This window comes from Phyllostomus hastatus, unplaced genomic scaffold, assembly GCF_019186645.2.
Source record: "Phyllostomus hastatus isolate PE091 unplaced genomic scaffold, TTU_PhHast_1.1 phas_scaffold_78, whole genome shotgun sequence".
Classification (NCBI taxonomy): domain Eukaryota; kingdom Metazoa; phylum Chordata; class Mammalia; order Chiroptera; family Phyllostomidae; genus Phyllostomus; species Phyllostomus hastatus.
Window position 1 is genome coordinate 78598188 of NW_025334041.1, and position 8808 is coordinate 78606995.

Below are 8808 nucleotides of genomic sequence, written 5' to 3' on the forward strand. Positions count from 1 at the left end.
AAGGAAGAGAGGAGTAAGTTTATCTTTCCTCTGGGTAAAGGTAACTAGCAAACACAGATGGTCTAGGGTTCCCCTCACCCCAGTCCTTAAACTCTTTCCCTGCTTTATTTCAGTGATGCTGAGTATCCAGACCTGGTCTGTTTTCTCTCCCGTAATGTTGGCAATTTCTGTTTGTTCATTTTTTCCAGTGTGATATTTTTTGTTGTTGTTTTCATTTAGAAGAAAATATAAAAAAGTAGCCAATTAGATCCTAAGAAAGCAGGAGGATGGAAATATGGTAAAATCAGACATCAATGAAACAGAAAATAAAAGCATAGTAGAGAAAAATGTACCACCAAAAGCTGCTTCTTTAAAAAGATCAATAAAACAAACTTTTAGTTAAGGCTATTTAAAAAAATACAAATTATAAATATCAGATATGAAGGAAGAGGCATTTTATTGTACCTATTTGTTTTTAAACACTAAAGGCCATTTTATCTGTTTGTTATGAGTTGTTATGCACTCCTTTTTTTTTAATCGTTACCCAAGGATATTGTCATTGATTTTATTTTATTTATTTTAGTAAATAGTTCTACTGTTTTCATTATTTTGAAGTTTATTGAAAATTACCATACCTTACAAAGGACCGTGAATTTATAACACCTTTTAAAATCTTTTTTTGAATAAACAGAGATCTTAAAAAATGATTTGCCTGGAACACTGTATGTCCTAGGGGTGGCCTGGAGGAAAATTGAGGAAAGGTAGCAGGTAACTTGCTGACACACAAGGGACAAGAGAGAAGAAGGCAGACAGAGAGAGAGAGACGGGCAGAGAGAAGGAAAAGGAAACATCAGTTGGTTGCCTCCCACATGCAGCCTGACTAGACATTGAACCCGCAACCTAGGTATGTGCCCTGACCGGGGATCAAACTTGTAACCCTTTGGTGCATGGATCGATGCTCCAGTGAACTGAACCACCTGTCCAGGGTGTTATGCACTTAAGAGTCATTCACAGTGCCACATTAGAGATGGACTGATGTTCAGCTTTACTCGCTTACTGAGTATGAGCCTGTATCACAATGTGGGCCTAATCATCATCTTTTTTTAAAATGTTGAATTAATTGGGGTAACATCGTTAATGAAATTATATAGGTTTCAGGTGTACAATTCTATATAATTCATCATCTATATACTGTATTGTGTGTTCACCACCCCAAGTCAAATTGCCTTCCATCACCATTCATCCCCTCTTTAACTTCTACCTTTCCCTACCTTTCTTTCCCTCTGGTAATCACCATACTGTTGTCTATGAAGTTTTTTGTTTTTTATTTTTATTTTGCTTATCATCATCATTATGTAGGAGCTCCTCAGAGCACCAGACCCTCACCAAAACTGATCCAATAGGTACTGTTGAATATCTGTGTGACAGACACTGTGTTATTGGATGTGTTTGTACCACATTTAACAGTACGGACAATGCCTGCTCACATACTGCTTATGTTTTAGCTCTGAACTACGATTTTTAATATATTGCCAAATAAATGGCAGTGTGCTTTTCCCACACTGGAGTGCACGGAAATTCTGAGAGTTTAAATTAATTGAGTTCTCTCTCTAAGCATAGATAAACATTTCATCACTAACCTTTCTATCTGATCCCTTAAAGACCTTCCTCCAGTCCATGTTGGTGCTTTTTCTTCCACTACTTATTCCCTGCCTTTAAAATGCCCTCTCCCAGTTTTTCTACTTCTGTGAATCTAACCTAAGATTCCTTCTACTCTCTCAAATTCTCATTTCTCTTGTCTATTGTCTGCACCTCAGAGTTGCCTCTCAATTTATCTTGTCTAATCCCCATCTAATCTAATCTCTCCATCTAATCCCCTCGTCCTCCTTCCCCAAGGGTTTCTGACTTGCTAGGTTCTAGCAGCTGATGAAGCCATTCTGCTAATGGGCAGTAGCTAAAAATATAAAAGTGCTCCAAGGGTTGCTTCTGACTTATCGTATTATGAAGTCAAGTGGCGATAAGAACCAAAACTATTTTGGTGATGGGGAGTCTAAGCAGAACAAGAATATTAGCCCAACTAATTTAGGAATAAGAGATTTGCCATATGGTTCAGCCCAGCACACTAGAGCTCTGTTATGGGGGTGAGGGGCAAAGGCCTTGTGTAATACTCTATCTTACCTAGTTTAGAATGCCATGAATTATAAGATAATTCCTAGATATACTTTAAGACAAAGTCAACACTGCTTAATATCCACACAAAAAATCTTAATAGAGAATCATGCACATATATACCTAAAATTACATATCATTTTCTTCTTCAATGACTCACTTTGTATTGAAGCATCCATTGAATTTCTTTGGACTCACCAATTATGATATCACAACAATACACTGCTTTTTAAAAAAATATATTAATGGTCTTGAGCTAGTAAATTCCTTTAAGTATGAGGCTCACTAAAAAACACACGTTTTTCATCTGCATTTAAATTTTGGCTTAACTCATTTGTTTGTTACTAATAAGCCATAAATCTCCCTAATATTTAGCCAAAAAATAGGTTGCTAGCTAGAGTCTGCCTGAGTTACAGAATTTTATGAACTACTAAATAGTCAATATTCCCAGTTGAAATTCCTGTAAATTTCTTTATGTGATTCAAGATATTTAGCAATTCATATTGCCTTTAATTATCAGCAGGTAGCCTTCTATGAAAACATAAACATTTTAATACCCCCAAATTTTACTACAATATAAGTCAAATTCAGAAACTTAGTAAGTATCTTAAAGAACATATAATAATATAGGTAGCTATCACATTGTGTTCTTACTACAATAAAATAAAATTTTAAGAGAATTAAAATAAAAAAGTAAAATAGCCCTGTCTGGGTGGCTCAGTTGGGTCGACTGTTGTTCCATACACCAAAAAGTTGTAGGTTCGGTCCCTGGTCAGGGTATGTACCTCAGTTGTGGGTTCGATTTCTGGTTGGGGCACATACAGGAAGCAACTGATGGATTTCTCTGTCTCTGTCTCTCTCTCTCCCTAGTCAATAAACATACCCTTGGGTGAGGATTAAAAAAAAAACTAAAGGTAAAGTAAAATAAAAAAGAAAGAAAACAAGGTGATTAAAGATATTTAGCAATTCATATTGCTAAATTCATATCTTCTGGTTTGTTTTTGATCCTTCTACCAGGAAACTTACGTACAGGTGCAGTTTAGACATGGATTCAGGCATTTCTGGATCCTCAGGCTGCAACATCATATATAAATATTTCCATCCCACCATATTTTTAAATGTATAACTATGATTTTTTTTTTCAGAGAAAATACCTTACACAACATTGTCTTACACTTTTAACAGCTTCTGGGTTTCCAGTAATAGGTGTTCATAGAGGGAGGTGGAAATGCAGGAAAACTGGCCAGCATTTACTTGGAACTTCGACTTTGAATGTGTTTCACAGGAAGCACCTTCCTTTCTCCAGCTCTGCAATGAAAGTGGGAACAGTTGGTTCTATGTGCGTCTGACCCAAGCAGAGATAATTAAAACCCTTTCTTGGGGACTCATAATTGGTAATGGACACAGGCAGTGATCAGGGTCTCTCTGGTGGCTGGACTAAATTTTGGCTAGGATAATGGAAGAAGTAGAAGAAATTCTTCTGCTAATTATTCTAAAAAAAAAGAAATGTTCTGAAAGAGAAATGAATTTGAGGTATAGTGACAGGAGATGGATAGTCTGATGGCAGAGGCCCTGCATACAGGTTCCTCTTAATTGTTCCCAACATTGTTTCTATTATTGATAATGTGAGACAAGAACTTACCTTTATAATAAAATCTCCTTCTCCCCTCCCCCCTTGTCCTTCCCCTCCCCCTTTCCCTCTTCTTTTCCTTCAAAGCTAGTTTGAGATGCATTTGTTACATGTAATAAAAAGAACCCAGAAACTATGACATAAAAGTGAAGCTTTTTAGCTTAGGATACAACAGAACTTCTGGTGTTCTAATGGAAAGTAGAGAGCTTCTCTCTTATAAAACTGGCATTTCTTACTCCCTGTTTTTGTCACTTCTTCCTTCTTTTGACATGGCTCCTATAATGACTGTGGAATAAATGAATGGATGAATTTATATCTATATTTTTACACTTGAAACTTCTTCATAGGTTTTGTGTTAAAATTTCTAAAGAGGAAAATGAATTTTCCCTGGTTTAACACTTTCAAATTTGGAATGTTAGTTTTAGGCAGAGACTTTATTCCAAGCCACCCCACCACGACTAAAACTTCAGGCACCTCACCCTAATCTAATGAGCTGTTGCCAGAGTGGAAAGATATGGTACAAAGTATAGAAGTTTAAGTAGAAATCCACCTGTAGGAGCTTTGCCCAGAATGATAGCAGGCACTTTTAGTTTTATTGAATTGTCAAGTAGATACAGCAGCTTGTGTGCTGTCCTATACACAATAAGTAAGGGACAATGGCACGTTGATTTATGAACACACTTACACAAATGACACATATCCTCCACTTTTCTTCACTAGGGTCATTGCCAATTTCACACTTTGCAGTTCATAAATGGAGAGAGAGACTTACTATCTTCAAAAAAACAGTTTTCTTAATGGAAATAATTATGACAACTACAAGTATTTATAAAATAATCATCTGTGTCAGATATCATGTCATTGTTACCAAACCCAACCAGAAGGGGTCCTACTGATTGCCACCATATTGGCAAAAACTCTGGAGGCAGAGTTTGGTGGAAAGGAAAGGAATCTTTATTTAATTTTTAAAGTATCTGGGTAACAATGTAAGAGGGGGAAAAGGCTAGAGTACGACATCATAAATATCTATTTAAATATTTGTGTTACAATTACTACACAGATTGAAGAACTGAAAATAGCAGAAGAATACAAATCTATTTACAAAAATCTGTACCAATATTATCACCAAGGTCATTGGAGCAGACAAAATTCTTCTTGTCTGAAATATATGGCTCAGATTGTTGAATTAAGCTTGCCATAAATAGGAGGAGGCACATACATTTTGGTCCTGTTTAGTTTTTCTCCCTTTATTAAACCCTCAAAACTACTATTTTACTCTAAAGGGCCCAGGCAGGGGAGTGGCATGGGGCCTGCTGCTGACATATATAAGCCTCCTCCCCTCTCTTCTTACTGTCCGCAATGCCTGGGGCCCAGGACCTCCAGACCCCAGTGGTTGGGAAGGAGGGAAGATCCAAAAAGGAGTGGCATTTCCAAACACTCTTTTGTTTTTATTTTTATTTTTTAAAATACATTTTATTGATTATGCTATTACAGTTGTCCCATTCCCCCCCCCCTTCATTCCCCTCCACCCTGCACACCCCCTCCCACCCATATTCCTCCCCCTTTAGCTCATGTCCATGTGCCATAATTTCTTTGGCTTCTACATTTCCCATACTATTCTTGCCCTCCCCCTGTCTATTTTCTCCCTACCATCTATGCTACTTATTCTCTGTAGCTTTTCCCCCTCTCTCCTCCTCCCACTCCCCTGTTGCTATCCCCGCATGTGATCTCTATTTCTGTGGTTCTGTTCCTGTTCTAGTTGTTTGCTCAGTTTCTTTTTGCTATAGGTGTAGTTGTTGACAACTGTGAGTTTGCTGTCTTTTCACTGTTCATATTTTTTACCATCTTTTTTCTTAGATAAGTCCCTTTAACATTTCATATAATAAAGGCTTGGTGATGATGAACTCCTTTAACTTGACCTTATCTGGGAAGCATTTTATCAGCCCTTCCATTCTAAATGAAACTTTGCTGGATAGAGCAATCTTGGATGTAGGTTCTTGCCTTTCATGACTTAGAATACTTCTTTCCAGCCCCTTCTTGCCTATACGGTCTCTTGAGAAATCAGCTGACAGTCTGATGGGAACTTCTTTGTAGGTGACGTTCCCCTTACTTCTTGCTGCTTCTAGAATTCTCTCCTTCATTTCAATCTTGGTTAATGTAATTATGATGTGCCTTGGTGTGTTCCTCCTTTGGTCCAACTTCTTTAGGACTCTCTGAGCTTCCTGGACTTCCTGAAAGTCTATTTCCTTTGCCAGATTGGAAAAGTCCTCCTTTATTATTTGTTCAAATAACTTCTGCATTTGTTGCTCTTCCTCTTCTCCTTCTGGTACTCCTATAATTCGGATGTTGGAACATTTTAAGATGTCCTGGAAGTTCCTAAGCCTCTCCTCATTTTTTTTTGAATTCTTATTTCTTCATTATTTTCTGATTGTATGTTATGTTTGGTTGGACCAGAAAGAAGAAGAAAAAACAAACACTCCTTTTTAAATCCTTCCCCTAGAATCCCTTGTATTGCCAGTGTGCATAGCTCTGGTTTCCAGGGCTATGCACACATGTGCGGCTCAGGCCCTCTCCCGTTTCAGGGGCTTCCCTGTTACAACTCTCCCCCTTTAACACTCTGGGCACTTGTAATCTTACAAGGTCTAGGTAGTTGGTTGTCCCTGAAAAGCGGTGTGCATGGTGTCCAAAGGATTGCATTAATAGACAGGTTGGTGACCTTTTGGTAGTCTGGAGGGGACAAATTTGGCAAAAGGGTTAGAAGGCATAATCAAAACCACAGCAGCTAAATAACTAAGGTAGGGACTATTACAATCCCCACCTTCCAACACTTCTGGGCCTTTTCTGTCCAAACCATTACAGCAGAAAAAAATGTTTCAAAACAAAGCTGATAGTCCACCAATTCAACTGTTTAGTCCAGCTAAACCACTGAGTCTTAGGAGGTGTCAATAAAGGAGGGCTTTCAAGTGAGGCCTGTACCGTCTCTCAGTCCACAAGACTGTTTCCTGAGAAGACGTTCAGCTGCAAGGCCTTTGTTGGAATTATATTAAACAATGACAATTTGACAAAACCTTCATGTAAACTAGTTCAATGCCTATGTGAAAACAAACTTTGAGGACAGTTAGCTGAACTAAAATCCAATATTCCCAAGTATTTATATGCCTTATATTTTCTGTTACTTTACTTTCCAGCTTGATATGAAGTTTGAACCTTCAGAAACATCAATTTCTTTTTAAAACAAACACAGAGCAAGGGCAGAGTTTCAGAAAAATGGGGGAACTGAACTAGTCTTAGAATCTTGTCTCACACCAACCAGTCTCACTAACTGTTCACGCAGATAACCTCTCCAAGGTCCAAGTGGCCCAAGGCCTCAAATGTAGTGACATTTTCTCACCCCACTGGGTAGTGAAATGACCTTTACAAGGTCCAAATGGCACAAAGCCCAAATGGAAGAGATGCTTGCTCTCTTGCCCTAACAGGTACTGCAAATGACCTTTATGAGATCCAAATGACATGAAGTCTAAATGCCGGAGACATTTTCTCATCCTAACCAGTACCGGAAACAACCCTGACAAGGTCCAAAGGGCACAAAGCAATGAAGACAGAAGATTCCCAGTGTCTGAGTTCCCCCTAGTCCCCACAAGATCAGAAAGCAAGCAAAGAGTAACTATAACCAAGAACTGGGGGTTCTTTTGTTTCAAGTTAAAACTCTCACAACTTTCTACACTCATTCAGAAATAGCTATAACTCATTTTCAATCCTTGTTCTTGTTTACTATGGTAAGGACCACATCCTCACTCAGTATCCAGCAGCCAAAAGTCCTTAGATTTTCCAACACATAAATAAAATAAAGGAACAGTGTCACTTTGCATGAGAGCCCGCTGTCTTCTTCTGAAAGAGAAATTTCAAATCTCCTTCCAGAGTGCAGGCCCACCTGTCCTTTTCAGCATTAACCACAGCAGCAGGGCTCAAACCCTCCTCAGCTGGTGCCCATTTTATATGTGTGTGTTGGATCCAAGGCTTAATTCTGCGATCTTTAAGAGCGTTGTCAGTAGGACATCACCAGTCCATTGCTTGGCTAGCTGCCATTCAGGTCCTGGAGTCTTCCAAGTCTTTAGTAAGACTCAGTCCCACAGCTGGAATGGGTGTAAGGGCTCATCAGATGAGTAGGTGGACCTGCAATGCACAAACCTGTGCAGAATGGTTAGTGTTTTCCCTAAATGTTGCACATATTACTTAATTTTTGACTTGTGCTCCAAATGTGGGAGGGGGTGGTGCTCCCAAAACCAAGATTTGGAATGGCCTCCCACAAACTATTCCAAAAAGTCTCAATTTAAGCCCACTTCTGGGTGCTACCCTAATCCAGACCAAAACAATAGGAAGTGCCTGGTCCCACTTCTGATGCATTTGCTGGCATGTTTTTGCCAGGGTCTTCTTCATTGTGTGATTCATTTTCTTAGTCTTTCCAATAGATTGAGGCCTTCCAGATGCATGTAGTTTCCATTGTTGTTGTAGTGCTTGTCCAACCTTCTGAGAGATATCCAAAGTAAATGATGGTCCATTGTCTCTCTGAATGCTGTGAGGAAGTCTAAACCTAGGAATTATTTCTTCAAGTAACAGTAGTTGAGCTTGTTCATCTATTGGGATACAGAAAAAGGCATTCTTCAAGTCTAGGACTGAAATCCATTTGCTATCTCAGGAACCATGGTCAACAGAGTATAGGAGTTGGGAACCATAGGATGAACATCCTGAGCAATTTCGTTTACAGGTCTAAGATCCTCTACAAATCAATATTCGTTATAGTGAAGCTTTTTCACTGGCAACAAGGGAGTGTTATAGGGAGACTGGGGTGACCAAATTAGTCCCAATTTTAAGAATTTCTGTAATACTGACTGAATCCCCTCTAAGGCCTCCTTTTTGAAGGGGTACTGTTCCATCCAAGGGATCCATGCCCTTTCTTTTAGATGTACTTTTATGGTTTGAACATTAATTGCTTTACCTGGGTTTCCAACAGCCCAAATGGTTCATAGATC